Genomic DNA, 18,104 nt, shown 5'->3' with positions numbered 1-18,104 from the left:
ACTATTTTTAAAGTATGGAGCAATGACTGAGATGCTTATATTAAAGATGCAGAAAAGCTTGAAATTCCTGTTTCCTGTTCAGTAGCTATGCACTTGTTCTGTGTATGGTTTGAACCACGAATTCTAATGAGAACAAATTCACATCTGCTCAAATCTCAATTATCTGAATGTATCTTATCCACTTGCTTAGTGTGTTAGAGGTGACAAATGTACGCTAGCTTCTCTCTGCCATCCTATGTGCTTCACCGCTGCCTCTGTCCTGCCATCAGCTATTATCCAGCCAACAATTTAAGACAATTTTAATGTTAGCATGACCAAAATGTTAATTTTAACATAAGAAAAAATTCATATATAATGCCTCAAATGTAACTAAATTGCTCTCTATTGGAGTACACTGTTGAGATCTTGAAGTCTAGTTCTTATCTTCAACACAACACCATATTCTCTTATTTTTCACTATTAGAAACTACTTGAGTAGGTTTTCAGAATTTTCTCAAAAATCCATATTTTCATCAAAACGAGTTTTGGGTGTGACTCAGCAGTAAAATTTACATAAAAAACATCTCTGTCTTTTGATTTTTAGTATTATAAACAAGGTTAATGCCTTAATGCGTTCCATAGCAGAAAACCCTGGTGAGTAATTTATCACAAAAATAATTAGATTCTAATTTAGAAATTAATTTCAGTCAAAATTTAGGAATTACAGACAAGAACAAATGACACATGTAGTGACTTGGGTAAATAACAAATGTGTTAGGCTGAGTGAAAGGAATCAGACACAAAAGGCTACCGATGGGAGGATTCCATTTGTGTGACAGTCTAGAAAGGGAGAAGAATAGCAATAAATAAGAGATCAATGCATGCCAAAGCTTAGGAAATAGGATTAAGAAATGGATGCCAAAGCAAAAGGCTAAGGTGTGTGTGTGTGCAAGTATGTGTGTGTGTGTGTGTGTGTGTGTGTGTATGTGTGTGTGTGTGTTGGAATGGTTTTGCGTCATGACTGCAGTTGTACCACATTATTTGTGCATTTCTCAATTTATATAACTGCATATAATATTAGTGAATTTTATGTAATTTTAAAAGTAGTTTTTTAAGTTTGACAATTGAATTGTGAAGATAAGCATCATCTTGCTGTCACAAATATCACACAGGTTAACTGAATCAAATCATACTGCTCAACAGAAATAATTCCTAGTCTTACAAACAGTAAAAAATAGTGCAATAGTCGCTAAAACAGTTCCAAGCCTAGTTAAATATAAATGTGTGCACAATGAGATTATTTCTACCTACTGAACTATGGCAAGTACATAAAATGTTTCTCTCAACAGGTGAAAATAAATAGATCCTAAACGAGCTCAAACATTTACTAGGTATTTTAGAAAGACCTATCACTATTTTTGCTGAATATTATTATTTACTGGTCCTATGTAATCTCTGATTTTTTTCTTCCTAATTTTATATTCTTTCTGATTTCTACTTAGGAAGAACAAATTAATTTCTCTTCAATCATAGTTGCAAACTTAGTTCCCAAGTTTTATGCCCCTATACCATCAATTTTCAAAGTATATTTCAAAGCATAGAAACCAGTTACAAACTACCATAAACTCACCTGATACTCTGAGACTTACAGATAGGTCCATCACAAGGGAAAGTATATTTTACAGACATAATTAAGGTAGCAAATATTAGAATAAGGAAATTGCTCTAAATTACCCTGCTGGGCCTAATCTAAAATATGATCCCTTAAGAACAGAAAACTTTGAGGTAGATGGTGATAGCAAAGTGATTACCATGAGAAGGACTCAAAACTCACTTGCAAGTTAGCAGGAAGGAGGAGTCCATGAGCTGAAACTGATCATTTTAGGATTTGATTGCTCTTTAACTCTTGAACCTCTTAACACTTTCATAATAAAACTATATACAACGGACAAGGGTCTCATATCTAAAATATACCTGGAACTCAAAAAATTAAATCCCCCAACAACAAATCTTCAAAGAAACAACTGTCCAATAAATAAGTGAGCTAAAGACAAAGAGAAACTTCTCTGAAGAGGAAAGAAGGATGGCCAATAGACACATGAAGAAATGCTCAACCTTCCTAGCCATAAAAGAAATGCAAATCAAAACAACATTGAGATACCACCTCACCCCAGTTAGGATGGCTAGAATCAAGAATTCTAATAACAAGAGATGCTGGAGGGGATGTGGACAGAAGGGAACCCTATTGCATTGTTGGTGGGAGTATAACTTGTTCAACCACTTTGGAAAGCAGTATGGAGGTTTCTCAAAAGACTCCATATAGAGCTCCCCTATGACTCAGCAACCCCACTTTTGGGCATTTACCCAAATCATCACAAACAAGACCATACTAAAGCAACCAGCACAACTATGTTTATTGCAGCATTATTTACCATAACTAAGATATGGAACCAACCCAAATGCCCTTCAGTAGATGAATGGATCAAGAAATTGTGATATATATGCACAATGGAATTCTATGCCTCCATCAGAGAGAATGACATTGCCCCATTTGTTAGGAAATGGAAAGACTTGGAAAAAATTATATTAAGTGAAGTAAGCCAGGCCCAAAGAACATGGATCCCATGGTTTCCCTTATTTGCAATAACTAGTATATGTCTGAGACAAGCAGAAAACATCAGATAAGTTGATGTTAGGTGAAATGAACCCCAAGATAAGTATTCAAATGTTTTTTTTTCTTTCTTGCGATTGTTTCTAACATATTTATAGGATGATTTCTTTGTTACTTTGTATGTCCCTCCCCCATGCTATAACCCCTGCTTTCATTGTATTTGATGTAGGTATAATTTGTCGAGGGTAAGGGAAAAAAACAAACCATTTAAATAGGGATGCAGGTGGACCCATTACAACAATGAGATGTACAAGGGGTTATGTTGAAAAACGAACTTTACAACTTTGGCCAGGAGGGTGTGGGGAGGGTGGGGGGGTGGGAAGAGATGGGAAGGGGAAACAAAGGAGGAGCCAACAATGCTTGATAAGAAATGTACTCATTACCTTGCCCATGTAATTGTAATCCCTCTGTATGGTATTTTTACAATAAAAAATTTAAAAAAACCCAAAAAAACTGTATAATACTAATTTGTCTTAGCTACCATACCTACTAGAAATTATTTGGTGGCTAGGCACTATTCTGTGGCTTAAAGTTTTTGGAAACGTTAATATATATGCATATAAGTGTGTAAAACATATATTATATATTAACATTTATTTATTATCATATATCATTTTCTATAAATCTATATATAATACATAATCTGTAGATGTCAAATCTACAGATTTTATAGAAGAAACAGATTCTATGGAAGAAATAAAATCTATGATATGACTCGGAAGACTCAAAGAAAAGAAACACTTCCAGAGTAGAATGTGGAACACTTTTGAACAATAACACAGGCTGGATGTTTCCGTACTTGTTTTACCCCACACCAAGTGCTGGCTATCATCTTTGCAAAACTGAAATCTTGATTTGCCAGTACACTGAGTATTCTATTTATAAGGAAAATCTCATTCAGTCAGGCTCACAGGGACTAAAGCAGGAAGCACAATGTTAATAGATTAGTTTTCAATGGTATCAATAGCCAGAGACAATGTATTTCCATTGTCTTGTTTCATTGTAAGTTACACAGAAAAGCTGTGGTGAACTCAGGCTAACTAGAGTCGCAGTGAGAGGTATAAAGGACACCATGCTCTTTGATGCAAGCATCTCTGCAGAGATGCTTACCTGATGAAAAGTCTACCTGGACAGCTACTATGTTTCCACTTTGATTTTCTTACTCAATCTCAAGTGCAATTTGCATCTGCCAGCAGTATAAATGTTAAGGATCCTAGTTAAGTTTTGCCTGAAGGCTACATTGACTACTCATGCCAACTGTGAATATCCTAACTGTACTCATTTTGTATTACCATTTACTTTTAAGAGGAAGACTTTATTTACAATTTTATCAAAATGTGACCTCTCCTCTGTAATACAACAACAAAAAATGAACTTAAACAAAAAATAATCTAATTTATAGGATCATTTTCAAATAATTTCTCTTCAAAAATCTCATTATAAATGCCATACATTTTACTGTCAGTACTTAAACTGAATAAAGTGCTATCAGTCAATCAAAGAAGTGATGGACTTGGTCACTGATGAAGATATGCATCCAATATTTATTCACAATATATTTAATGTGAACTGAAAAACTATTGGCAAAAGTTGTACTTTATGCAGTCACAATGGACCCATCATGTTTTCTGAGATTTGAGCTCTATTGGCGATCAAGGTATCTAACTAGATGTAACTAGATCAAGGTATCTAAACTCTGGGCACACTGGACTGTGCAAAGAAAGGATTGCCTATATTCTTCTATCCAGGGAAGTGCTATTTCTGTCTGAACACTGTATTTCCATCTAAATTATGGCTGAAAAATGCAGAACATGGCCAGAATTGAGCATGGATCTGTGCTTTGTGACAAATTTGTACTCACCAAATAATGATTGGTACACACTTTTCATTTTAGTCACATAGGGAGAACTGAGAAACTGTGCGATTGATCAGATAGAGATATCTGGTCCATTTAAATTAAAAGGGAACACCAACTATTTTGAAAAATTTTACTTATGATAAATTTGTGAATAGTATAGGATCTAATATATTGTCATATCTTATGCATTCAAAATGGTTAATATTCTGTTGTCAAATTTCTACCATGTGATTTTTTTGTTGCTTTGTATGTCCCTCCCCCATGGTATAACCCTTGTTTTCATTGTATTTGATGTTGGTATAATTTGGGGAGGGGAAAGGAAAAAACAAATTGTTTAAATAGAGATACAGGTTGATCCATTGCAACAATGAGATGTACAATAGACTATGTTGAAAAACGAACTTTACAACTTTGGTAGCGAGGAGGGGGTAGTGTAGTTGAAGAGGTGAGAGGGAAGGGATGGTAGGGGAAAACCAAGGGAGGAGGCAACAATGCTTGATAGGAAATGTACTCATTACCTTGCTCATATGATTGTAACCCCTCTGTACAGTATTTTCACAATAAAAAACTTATAAAAATATCTGCCTGTGGGGAATTCCAATCCAGGTGATCTTTGTTCATGGTCTCTGAATAGTAAACCTTGATAACAATATGACATCTATAATGTCATCCTTTGAGCCTTCACATTTATGTCAAGTAGCCAAATACGCATGTTCAGCCACATTGCTTCACAGTATGTTGTTACACAATAGTACATGAAGTGAAGTGTGCTTTTCTTATTACAGAATTTATCTGAGCCTAGAAAACTGGATATGCTTAGTGTATGAACACAGACTCCTGACTTCCTTCTTACCTACGTGACGCAGTTATATACCTTATTTATGAAGAAAATAAACTTTGATGGAGAAATTGGCATTTTAATAGGAGTTTAAGTACAATGCATTCTTTATTGAGTAGCCAATATATAATCTGCCTGAAACAGTGAAACTGCAGTGTTCTAAATATAGACTGCATTTTATCTCTTGTTCTTATTATGATATATTTAGTGTTTTCTCAACTTTAATCTTCACTCTACTGAAAATAGTCTCTGTCAACACATCCACACAGACATACACACATACTCACACACACACACACACTTTTCAACCATAAATCACCAGAAAATTCCCTTTCTTTTAGCCTTGATTATCTTGAATTATGTTTCTTTTTAAGGAGAACTATTTTGATAATATGATTTTCTAATCTCAAAGGTCTGAATATTATGTATATTCCTTTCTTTCATATGTAGTTTGTCCAGAAGACAGACTGCTTTATTAGCAACAGGTAGAGACATCTAAAGTGCAATTTGTATTCTGGATTCCCCACATCAGCAGGCAGAATATCAAATCACACTCCAACTCTGACTACTCTAGGTTAAGTGACACTGAAGTCTCTAAGATCCCTCATGTTTATGTTGCATTTTACCAGAGATATCTGAAGGAGGCTTTACCCTCCCTTCCTTGTTGTATTTACTGATTCTTATTGTATGAAAGATATCACTTTGTAAGTTGATCACTAATGAATATTAGGCTAGACTCTAAAATGCTAGCTAACTGTTAACAGATTCACAGTTTGGTAGAATTATCATTAAAAAAAAATCACTGAAGTGAAGGAAATGTCACAGTGATGGAGGAAGAGAAGCCGAATATCAGAGTGAGCTGTGTACTGTGACAAGGAGAAGAGTTTCCAGCAAAGTCCGGAAGAGAAGCCCTTTGGGGTGAGAGAGATCATATCCCCACATTGTTTCTACCATGCTCAAGTGCACAGACAATTAATAACTAAATGTATTCAAATTCTATCACATGCTCCAATTGATATTGAGGAACGATAGATCAGGACAATGAGGAATGGGAAACAGAAGCCAGAAATTTAAAGATAAACAGTTATTTGTAAACAGGTGACTAAAAGCTCAGAGGTGTTCTTTTGTTTGTTTCATACTTTCTTTCTCCCCATGATCTTGCCTGTTTGCCCAAACAATTTCTATACTCTGAGAAGCCAACAACTATTATACTCTGAGAACTGTATCGTAAAATATATATATATTATCCTAAGGTTGGGAAGTATGTTGGATAAAATGACTCCTTTGAGTACAGAACCATTTATGAAGAAGGAAAAAATATTTTAAGAAAGAACACTTATTGTGAAGGGAGAATCTGACAAAGCTTATCTTTTGTTGTAAGGGATGCTCAGCCATCTATGTCACAATGACACAAATTTAATAGACAAACAAATTGAATATTCCTTGGCCCAATTGATAAACACGAAAGTGTTCTAAATCAAAGGGAATATTTATTCTAAGGTGAATTTAACCACCATCACCACCACCACCACCTCATATCCTACCTTTCTACCAGACATATTGCTGATACCAACCTGCTCCATGTGTCTGCCTAGGATCACCCTCTTTCTAACTATTAGAACATACCTTGCTTGCTGTTTGCTTATTCAGTAAAGCTCAGCCACATTTATGTCCTTTGTGCCTTGTCTGGAAATCTTATTCTCTGACCGAAGTCAAGAATTTGGATTAAAAACTCTAAGGGACCTTAATATAAAAGATCACTTTTTGGTGCTGATGCCTCAGGCCCCAAATCCTGGTGGCTATTCTGAAGGCTAAGATCTGGAGGGCTGTAATACAAAGACAACATAAGCAGAAAAATCTGCTAGACTCATCTCCAAAAAAATCAGCCTGGTGGTGTGGTCCAAGTGGTAGAGCCACAGCTGTACAAGCAAGTAAGCAAACAAAACTAGCAGGTGGCCTTACATTCAAAATTCAGTTCAGGTGAGAAAAAAATCTTGTATCCTCACTTAGGTCCAGTGACAATTTTAGTCAAGAAGAAGATATATTAACTATGTGCATAATATCAAGTTAATAAAATTTAAATATATATCCTCCAATATGTTTAATATTGGCGGGTGAATTCTAGACCAGAAAACACACCCATGGAAGTTTACAAATGTATAGAAAATTTTCAATATCAGAGAAATGGAATAGAATATTCATGAGTTCAATTCTTACTGATGATATGCAAGACAAATTCTGAAGTCAAGCTCATGTAACTTAAAAAACAACAACAACAACAAAGCCTTAATAGTGACTATTACTTTTGCGGGGGAAGGGTGCCAGTCTGGGCCTGGAAGCTGTCACTGAACTTCTGTGCTCAAGGCTAGTGCTCTAACATTTGAGCCACAGCTCCACTTTGGGCTTTTAGTAGTTAATTGGAGATAAGAGTCTCATGGACATTCTTGCCTAGGCTGGTCTCGAACCATAATCCTCAGATCTCAGGTTCTTGAGTAGCTAGGATTACAAGCTTGAACCACCAGTGCCTAGCTTTTGAGTATTATTTTATATGCCTTATTACCATTTGGAATATAATATATTCTGTTCTTTAGTTGCAACATTACAAATTTAACTCAAATTAATTGAATTAGGTTATATTTTGTTTTTACTTCTCTTTTAATTAATTTCATAATCAGAAAAATCTGCTCCTAGTTGGTGGCAGTGTTTTCTGCATACTGTGCTGGCAAACTTCCCCAGGTTTAATAATCGGTCTGGGGATGGCTGGGGATTGTCAGGAAATGTCCCCAAAATTAAGTAGGATGAAATAAGTATTTCATGTATCATGAGTTTTAAGCATTTTAACTAGCTATATAAATGGACTTCCAGAAAAATTTTAAAAAACAATATGAAGTTAAGTTCCATATTTTGATTTTAAAAATTAGCCTTGTTCTACACTATTTAAAGGTTTTAACATTTTCTCTCTTTTTTTTATTTGGTTTTAACATTTTCTTTTAGGGAAACATGACCAGAAAACAGCATTCACATGCAGGTATAAATAAGATAGCACTTTCAACATTATCCACTAGATTCCCATATGCTATATTATTCTTCATCCCACCAGCAAGGAACATTTTACTTCCTACTGTAGCTCTCAGTGAGGCAGAGGCGGGATTGAGGGCAAAAAGATGCCAAGTCAGAATTCAGCTCCTGTAGACTGGGAAAATTAACATGTGAAAGTGCACTAACTTTTCCATCTGAAGTCGTAGTGTTTCAATAATCATTGGATTCTCTACCCTTCTTCTCCCTGAGAGAATTGCTTTCCTTAAAAATGTCTAGGGCTCAAGTCACTTAGAAGCTATTATCTGATTCATTGAGCAGTATATTCAAGCTCCAAACCATGCTCTAAGCCTCCTGCATAGACTCACTGTGTAATTCGGGGAGCATGCCAGCCTCTTGTCCTACTTGACAGGCTATTACTCACATGTCAGGTGTCAGTAAGCTCTTCAGGTAACTTGTAGAATCCCTCTGGGAAAGCACTGCTCCTTTCTCTAGGGTTCCATAGGACCTCATTTACACAGCACTTCTAGTATTTCCCACTGCATTGTAAACACCAGCCACTCTCCTAGAATGTGCACATTTCCACCTCTGAATCCCACACACCATGGTGCCAGTGGTCTCACAGTAAGAACTATGGTAATATACACTTGTGGAATGAAGGAGGAAGTGCCTATGAAACACTCCAAATTAAAGGAAAACTGTTAAACACAGTAATTTTAATATATATAATACTTTAATATCTTGTTTCCATCTTAGGGAGCTTAATGAAAATCTAAATTCTCCTTTAGCTAACAGATAGTTGTTCAATTTTGCAGAATAGAAGACTATTAAGGAAATGAAGAAACTCAACTCTTTCTGCTGCATATTTTAATATGATGTTAAAGAAGATTAGAGTTAAGCCAAAAATCTTTAAATAGAACATTTAATCCTCAGCAGCACTTGGAGATAATTTACCTTTAAATAAGTTACAACATTTGTGTTCATTTATAGAAAAAAAAACTTGACACATGATGAAAATCATAATATGGTTTCTAATTAGAGGTGACTGCAAAGGCAATCCTAAGGAATCTGTAATCTAACAGATTTTATTTCATTTTTGGCATTTATTCCACCAGTGATACAGTCTTCAAGACGCAGTATGATATTAAATGCCATTATTATTCAATATAATTGCTAGAAACATACTTCACAAAAAATTCACCTTTAATTTGCATAAAAAGAATTATCATTACCATAGAACACTTTTTCCTTTAATATTAATTTCTTCTTTCAAGTACTTACTGCTAATTTATGGGCAATTTGGAAAGAAGGAACAAATGATGTAGTTCTAATGAATACAGAAGCTTTTATGACTTTTCTTCCTGAGCTGGCATCTTTAACAGCAATATTGTTAAACAGAGGGAGTTAGCAGGATGTGTGTGTGTGTGTGTGTGTGTGTGTGTGTGTGTGTGTGTGTGTGTGTGTGTGTGTGAATTCTGTAAATGTACCTGATGTTCTGATGTTTTGACTGTCAGTAATGGTTCTAGGCCACATTTAACTTGTCTAATTCATGTAACTGGTAGTTGTTGGCAAATCATGACCTCATAGAATTTCAAAATACTAGAACCAAGGTAAGGTGAACAGAAACAGGACTCTATGGAATGTAATCCCAGTCTGTAGCATCGAATAAAGTAGAATATCAGAAAGTAGCACATAGTCCTCACTACCAACCTCAGTTATTGGCATAATTTTGCCTGAAATAAACGGTTCCCCTAAATTGTCAGCTCTTTTGTCTGCACAGCAGAGTAGTTTAATACCTCTTATTCTGGCAGAATTTTCAAGGGAGCTCTTTCAAACTCACAATCATATAACTTCTTGAATGTACACTTTATGTTCCCTAGGCATCCTCCTGATAAACAGTATGGGATGGGATGGTGTTTGGCAAAAGGTGATAGACAGCACCTTAATCCTTTCTGTCAAATGCTTAGTGTTCAGTGTGGCAGCCCAGATTCCTTAATGCTCACAGGAAGCTAGTTCCCAACCCGCATACACCTTTGTACCTAGGAGAAATGTAGTCACTGTGGGGTTTGAATTTTAGCTTGACTAAACATTCCTAGAAGAGACTATCAATCCTTTTAGCCTAGTCAGCATATTTTGGGATAGCTATCTAATTTACAGATCTCTGTTTTTCAAAGCAGAAACATCTGGTGATAACATTCAGCTGTTTATCTAACATCCTAAATTTTGTCTTGCAAAACGCCAAAATGAAAAATGTACACTTTTAGTTCTACTTCAGAAATCTAAGGCATATTCTTAGGATTACATTTCATTTTCACTCCCACACAACACACATCACCTACTTTCTGATTCTACTGGGCCACTGAAAGTCCATCAAATGGCTTCTGAGTTAGCCTCAAGAGAGGGGTGCTGCTTAGTACGTACCAGTTAAGAAAGCACAATACCTAATGCTGAATATCAAAAGCAAGTGATGTATGTTTCTTCAAAGTTTATTTTACATTTTGAATTATCTTGTGAATTAGAACTGGCCGATTCAATTAACTAGAAGTCTCTAGAGAGAAATTGAAATGACATAGCCTCATGGCAGAGTGTAATTTTAAATGGTTACAGAGTTTCAGTTCTAAATTGGTTTCGCTTGCATTATTTCTCATCCCAAAATATACAAACATTTATGTAACTGACATGAATTGATTAGCCAAGTATTTTCTCTGGGTGCTTCATGTAATAGTTTTCAGAGTTAACTAGTAGCTGGTGATCTCTTCCTTTAAGTCAACAAGTTGTTATATGCAACAGGAGTTCATTATTTGATACAGGCTGATAATTATGTTCCAGAATGTGTTTCAAAGCAATAGAATTTCAAAGCAATACCATGATTTAAATTATTTTAAGCATTTACAAATGCAGAGCAAAAATAGGGGTTGTGCGTGCCCTCACTCTGGTCTTAGAATACAGAAAGAATACCATCTGATTATCTGATCTATATATATAAGCATATACATTTCTTCAGATGAATCAGTTTGGGTTGAACAATTAAATAGAATGAAGATCAAATGAGTAGGAATTGAACTTGAAACATTCTTTTCTCTTTTCACTAAATAACTAGTTTGAGTGTGTGTGTGTGTGTGTACCCAGGTTCACTTATGCTAAGAAAGCATTTAACTATTGATGCATCTCCCTAACACACCTGTAATAGAACATCATAAATGAAATATAAGTTGGAAGCTGATATTCTGTCCTCACATGAAAGAGAAGATACTTTAAACAAAGGGAGAAACAATCTCTATGCCCACTACAGTGCCTCATTCCTAACTGCCATCCCTTTTTACCTCCTAAAAGTAACAGAGAAGGGAAAGGCTTGAAAAGGGAGAACTTAGCTTAGCTGTCTACAGGATGCTATTTATAATACATTGTGGTATGGGAAAACAAAAACTAAATCCTTTCTTGAAAAAGCTAGGGTTTCAAAGTATAAAATCAGCAGCTGCTATACATAGAAACCAAATGCAGCTTTGATTAAGAGCACTAATGATAAAGAGTTTCCCTGAGTCATCCATTCTATATTTAAATTCAAATCATTTCAAATTAGGCAATGACTGATAGTAAGTTGGTTTATTCCCCAAAATAGTGACTCATATAATTTCGAGTAGGTCTTACGTTATCTGTGCTAACAGGTGCATAGAACGGAAAATGACATGGACAGAGCAACATCTGGAAAGAATATTTAGCTTGTATTCCTCAAAAAGTAGTCTGATTGCCTTTTCTCTTTCTTTCTTTCTTTCTTTTTTTGCCAGTCATGGGGCTTGAACTCTGGGCCTAGGCGCTGTCCCTCAACTCTGTAGCTTAAGGCTAGTGCTCTACCACTTGAGCCACAGCACCACTTCTGCCTTTTTCTGCTTATGTGGTGCTGAGGAATTAAACTCAAGGCCTCATGCATGCAAGACAAGCACTCTACCACTGAGCCACCTTCCGAGCCATGTCTGATTGCCTTTTATTTTCCATTCCAGTTTTCATTATACTCTTTTGGTATAAATATCTTGTATGCAACACAATTAAAGCTAGGCTACCTAGGAGATATTTATAATTTGCAACTTCCAGTGATGACATCCATATTGAAGAGAGCTTACTGGCAATTTCCCAATAGCTCTTCAGTAGAAATAGTCTGTAAGACAAAATTATTGAGATGACTGTAAGAGCATCTTCATGATGCTTCTCTTTTTCTATTAATATGGATTTATGTGAATTTGTATTTTTAAAATCACTACAAAAGACTCATATGTACCAACTATTCCCTGTACCATACATGTGCTGTCTGGGGAAATACTTTAGGTCAGCTGCCATAATTATGGGTGTAAATACCTCATAAACAAACTTCTTTAATCCATTTGAAAAATCACCAGTAAATTTAGCAGATGTTTTAGCAGTCTAACCAGAATAAGATGCCTATGGATACACAAGTAGATAGTTCTTGTGGCTGTTAGAAATGTTATTTACATTTGGGGATTCAAAACATCTATCAGTGGTTGACCACTTGCCTAGCACAAATGATGCTCTGGGTTCTATGTATAATGTTATAATATTAATATTATATAATTGTGGGGCCACTGAGGCTCCATTTTCCTCAATTAAACATAAATAGCCAGTGGCTCTCACCTCTACTCCTAGCTACTTGGAAGTCTAAGATTGTTGGGATCACAGCTCAAAGCCAGACTGGACATGAGAGAATTCAAGAGACTTCCTCAAGCAATAGCTTGTATACAGTGGCTCATACCAGTTATTCTCTCTTTGGGAAGCCTAATAGGTGGAGTGTGCCCCAGCATGCACCCAGCAAGTGAGAGCATGCCCCTGAAATAAGAGCAACTCTGAAGGGCAGAGGTGTGACTTGATGGGAAGAGCATATGCCTAGCAAGTGAAAGGTTCTATGATCAAATCCTAGCAAGGGAGATTCTGAGATCAAATCCCAGTACCACCAAAACTGAAAGGCCACTCAACTCCTGCTTTTACATTTGTATACATCTCTTTGGATTTTACATTACAAATTAAAAGAGGTTACGAGGATTCTCCAAATGAATTATTTTCTTAATACGAGAGTTTTGGGTTGCTTAAAGAATATAAAGACACTGAAATATGTTAGTTGAACTTGAAAGTGTTCTCGCCAAGAAAAGCAGAAACAAATTAATCTGAATAAACACCGGGATACTTCTCCCACACTTCCTCTGCAATGTTAGCTTTTAATGTCAATTAGTACACTAAGAAATACATGCTCAAAATGAAAATCTGTGTTTATTAAATACTAGTTAATAATCTAATTGATCTCAAGAATGAGACTTTTAAAGTTATTGGTGAAATTAGATTGAAATAAAGATTCCTAACATGGACAAAAGCTAAATTAATTCTGACTTCTAAAGCTGTCCATTCAGTAATATTGTAAGAGCCTACGTTGCCAACAGGTCTGTGGATGGATATATGTTTTTACTTGGTCTGATTGTTTCTGAATTCAGTGATCAGTCCTTTACTCTTGATTTTTCCTTCCTCTTTTGAAGTAGGGAGATGGGGTCTGGCCAGTGCCATCTTGGACATATGATGGATGGTAGGGTGTGGTATTTTCTCTTGGTGAAGTCCCTGCCTCCCAGGTGATGAGCATGCATGAATCTCTGGGAGGCAGGGGCTAGGACTTGCATAATAGGTTACTAAACCTGTCAGTCCAGTGCCTGGGACTGGGAGTTTCCTGTGACTCTGTCCCCTGACCTAACCCTATTTATGCCTGGACCAGGTCAGATGCCACTATGCCATGCCACTTGTCTCCGTATTTATGTTCTGTCTCCTAGCTCCTGGCTCTTCTGCATGGGACCCAAGGCACCTCACTTTGATTCTCCATTGGATCTGAATTGTTTGTTTCTGTATTGTTTTGTTCTTTCTTTCCACTCCAGTCTTCATGGATCAGTTTCCTAGCAGTGTTAAGTGTATTTGCTGGCTGCAGACCTTTGTGACAATTGGCCACCTGCAGTGAATCTTACTAAAAGAAAACCATATAGTGATACCATAACCAACTTGCTCCAGAAATTTCAATTATTCCCCAAAATCTATTTTGAAAAATATATTAAAAGTACAATGTTTTCTTATATTTCCTCTCTTATTTCAAAAGTTGGTATCCAGTAATTTACCGGGCTTTCATTTCCAAGATAAGTTAAACAGTAGATTGTTGTTTATAACTGATTTCTGACTATAATTCCAGATCTTTTATTTATCTTTATTGCTTTTCATTTTCTTGGAGTTGGTCCCTTTGCTCTACCATGTCAGAGTAACTTCGAATCTATAGTAAGTTCTACTTGGAAATATTTATATCTTCCTATAGATAAACATGATTGAAATGTATTCATCTAAGTTCAAAGTGAAAAGAAAATGACTCAGGGCCAAGGGAAAATTTCCCAGCCATATCTCTCTCCAACTGTCAGTCATTAACACAATGATCAAGTTTTAAACCAACCCAGTAGGTTCATATAACTGTGACTGTGCAAAACAAAAGCATCCCAGAAAAGTTTATTAGATGGTTGTGAAAAATCAAGGCATATCATCATACTGTTCCACAAACCCAAAGACATGGAAAAGGAAATGAATCATTTTCCATGACTCCTTTAAGCAGACTTGCAGAGGTCAATATATTGCCTCCTGCAAGCTCACAAATCAAACACAAAAACTACGTAAGTTATGCTAGAGTTCTTGTTTTAGATTTTTCCCTAAGCAGTGAAGTAAATAAAGATGTTAATCTCTCCTATTTTAAAAGTAAGAACCAATATATTAAAAAAGAAAGGGTGGGAAAGGAATAGGACTTTTAAGTGAGTGTTCAAAACCCTACCTTATCATTTATTTTTCTTCCTGAGCTTCAATATTCATTATCAGAAACAATGAATTAAGGAAGACAACAACTCAAAGGAAAATTCTGTATTTTTTGTTAAAGAATATGTGGAATGCCCTTGGAAAAGATTGCCTTCTGGAATAATATAAACAATTCAACAAATAATAAATATTAAGGAAATACTAATGGAATTGAACCCTGTAATAAGAGATTCCAGTGTATTAGTGAAACACAAAGTCCTTTATAGGCTATGATAAGTAGAAATGAGATTAGAACTTTCCATCAGTAAACAGTGTTAATATTGTCTCTATTTTGATGGGAAACTTGGCAAAAGTAAGATCAGGTTTAAGTGTGGTCTCATGGATCTGGGTGTGAATCTTGCTCTTGGTCATACCAGTGGCATGAATTCGATCAACTTAATTCTGCACCTTAGTTCTCTCATATGTAAAGATAATAGTATCTGCTCTGTTAGCTTGCTATGAAGATTGAAAGAAGCAATGTGCTTATGTTTTGAAGGACACTGGTTTTAAAGAGGGAAACTAATTGATAATTAAAATGCCTTCCAATTATTGAATGCTATCCAGTTATTGCATGTCAGGGGTATGCTTTACATATGCACTTCTTAGGAAGTCAAAGATAAAAAAATTAAGCCAGGTGAGAAGCCTGAAATCCGTTACTCAGGAGGATGAGACCTGAGACTCAAGATTGGCAGCCAATCTGGGCAGACAAATCCATGGAAGGACTAAACTATTTTACAGTTATGAAAACTAAGAACTAGAAAAGCAATGTATTTCAGCCAAGCTCACAGAGCCAGATGAGGTGAATCAGGATTTGTATTCAGATCTTAGACTCCCCGGAGTCTGCTGTCAGCTATGGTGTTAGAAGGCACTTTGATCTTTTCCTTACTCCACAGCAGCTGCTGTCACTGGGCAAAATAAAGGGGAGATTAGTGTTAAATGGCTTCTGTTTCAGATGCTTTACATACAAGAGTAGCTATGAACACCTACTGACGTTATGGGGACCAAGATACATTGCTATGGAGTCCTACCCTTGTAGGTAAGTTACCATTTTTTTCCTTCAGATACTTTGGTTTATGTCTCCAGGGATGGGAAAATCTCTCCCACTTAGTATGATCCTGGAGTCAAGGTATGTGCCTGAAACATAACCTGATGTAAGGGCATATGCCGATAACACTTTATGTCTTTTTTCACTTATCTATTGTTATTGTAAAGGTGACATAAGAGGGGTTGTGATTACATGTTAGATAAAGAGTATATTCCTTTTTGAGCAGTGTCACCTCTTCCCTCACTCCCAGTTTTTACCTCCCATTCCCACCCACAAGAGGTGTAGCTCATTTTCAATATAGTATTGAGTATCACTGCTGCATTTTGTTCACCCTTTGTCCCATTATTTCTGTGCCCCAACTCCACCCTCCCAAAGACAACAAATGAACAAAAAAGACAAAAGGAATTGAAACCAACAGCAAGAGGAAAAAAATTGATATGATATGTTATACAAGTCTGTTAGCATTCACACAGAATGAGGCCAAAGGAGGCTATGCTTAGGAGAGGATCACATAGGCACAGTTGCTATGTGCATCTGCACATATAAAATAATATTTATTGAAATGAACTCCAGATAACACTTTTGACAATTGAGTTAATGGGCCTTTTCCAAGTCTTCTTTGTGGGGACTCCCCAAAAGACTCCTTTACCCAGTTTTGCCAAAGGCATTGGTGGCTTTCTGCTTGGTAGCATATGGGAGAAGAGACTGACAAAATAGGGGAGCAGCGACAAGAAGTACATGAGTGCCAAGGTCTTGAAAGTAGTGCCGGCCCCATATCTGAGTGTGCCTGCAGCCAGAGACTTACAAATTCCTTCAAAGCTTCTAAGAGCTTAGCTTGAGTTGGACTTATTTATAGGTGCCTGAAAATATTCCAACAAAACCAAATCCTCTTTCTTAAAGTATTTATGTCACATCTACATTCTGGACAAACACAGTTGTCCCTGTTTCTTAATGTCCTCTAAACTTAAACCACCTTTACACCTTCCTACTCCTAAACCCTGGGATTCATACATATGGTTTTCAGCACGTTTAATATCATTTTAGTTTTCACAGATAACTCTTTTTGTGCTGTAAGTTTCTTAATTGACATCTTAATAAGCATCGTTACATATTCTTTACTATATATATGTTAGATAATGGAATTATGGACAAGGGAAGTATCTTTGGGCACAAAAATTACCACTTTAACATATTTGAATACTAAGCTTTAAGCACACATACTTTAGTTTGAAAAAAATCCAACTTCTAAAATGCACTGTCTCTGTCACTTTGAACCCATTTTAATTTTTATACGGTCTAACTGGCTAGCATGCTTGTATCTACAAGAATAAAATCCCAAATACACTTCAGTGCTGTCTCCTGATCCAGAAAAAAGCTAAATCCCTGCTTTATTTTCACACATCTCTACCTGTCCTTGTAAACACAACAATATATTTATTAAATATGTGCATTAAAAAGTCATACAAAATAAAGGTGAAATTTGATCAATTGTATTTGTATATTATTTTAAAGTTAAGCTTCTAGTATCAGTACATCCATTCATGATGTCAAGGACAAGTTCCCCCCCTCTCCCCCCCCCTTCCCCGCCCCCATCCACCAACTATGTTCTTAGCACTTCAGAAATTCAATACAACTCTCAGGACTATTAAATCTGCTTAATCTCTGTTTGTATAGCACAGTAGCCTATGATGAAGTGTATTATATATACATCTGACCCTGAGAATAAGCTAGGTTAAGATTTCTTCAGCAAAACAAAATAGCAGAAATCAGATACTTGAAAGGGGTGGGGTGGGGCCAAGGGAAAAGGGTA

The 18,104-nt window shown here is 36.0% G+C and overlaps 1 protein-coding gene across 1 annotated transcript in view; it reads right to left on the bottom strand.

Moving 5' to 3' along the window:
* The window catches only part of Magi2 (membrane associated guanylate kinase, WW and PDZ domain containing 2), a 1,359,346-nt gene that overhangs the window by 1,054,329 nt on the left and 286,913 nt on the right, over positions 1 to 18,104 (bottom strand). The gene's annotated exons all lie outside the window — the stretch shown is intronic.

The sequence above is a fragment of the Dipodomys spectabilis genome, unplaced genomic scaffold (assembly GCF_019054845.1).
Source record: "Dipodomys spectabilis isolate Male_0828 unplaced genomic scaffold, ASM1905484v1 ptg000089l, whole genome shotgun sequence".
NCBI classification, from domain to species: Eukaryota; Metazoa; Chordata; class Mammalia; order Rodentia; family Heteromyidae; genus Dipodomys; species Dipodomys spectabilis.
Note: the sequence above shows the minus strand (reverse complement) of the source record. Positions and strands in the feature narration are given on the sequence as shown.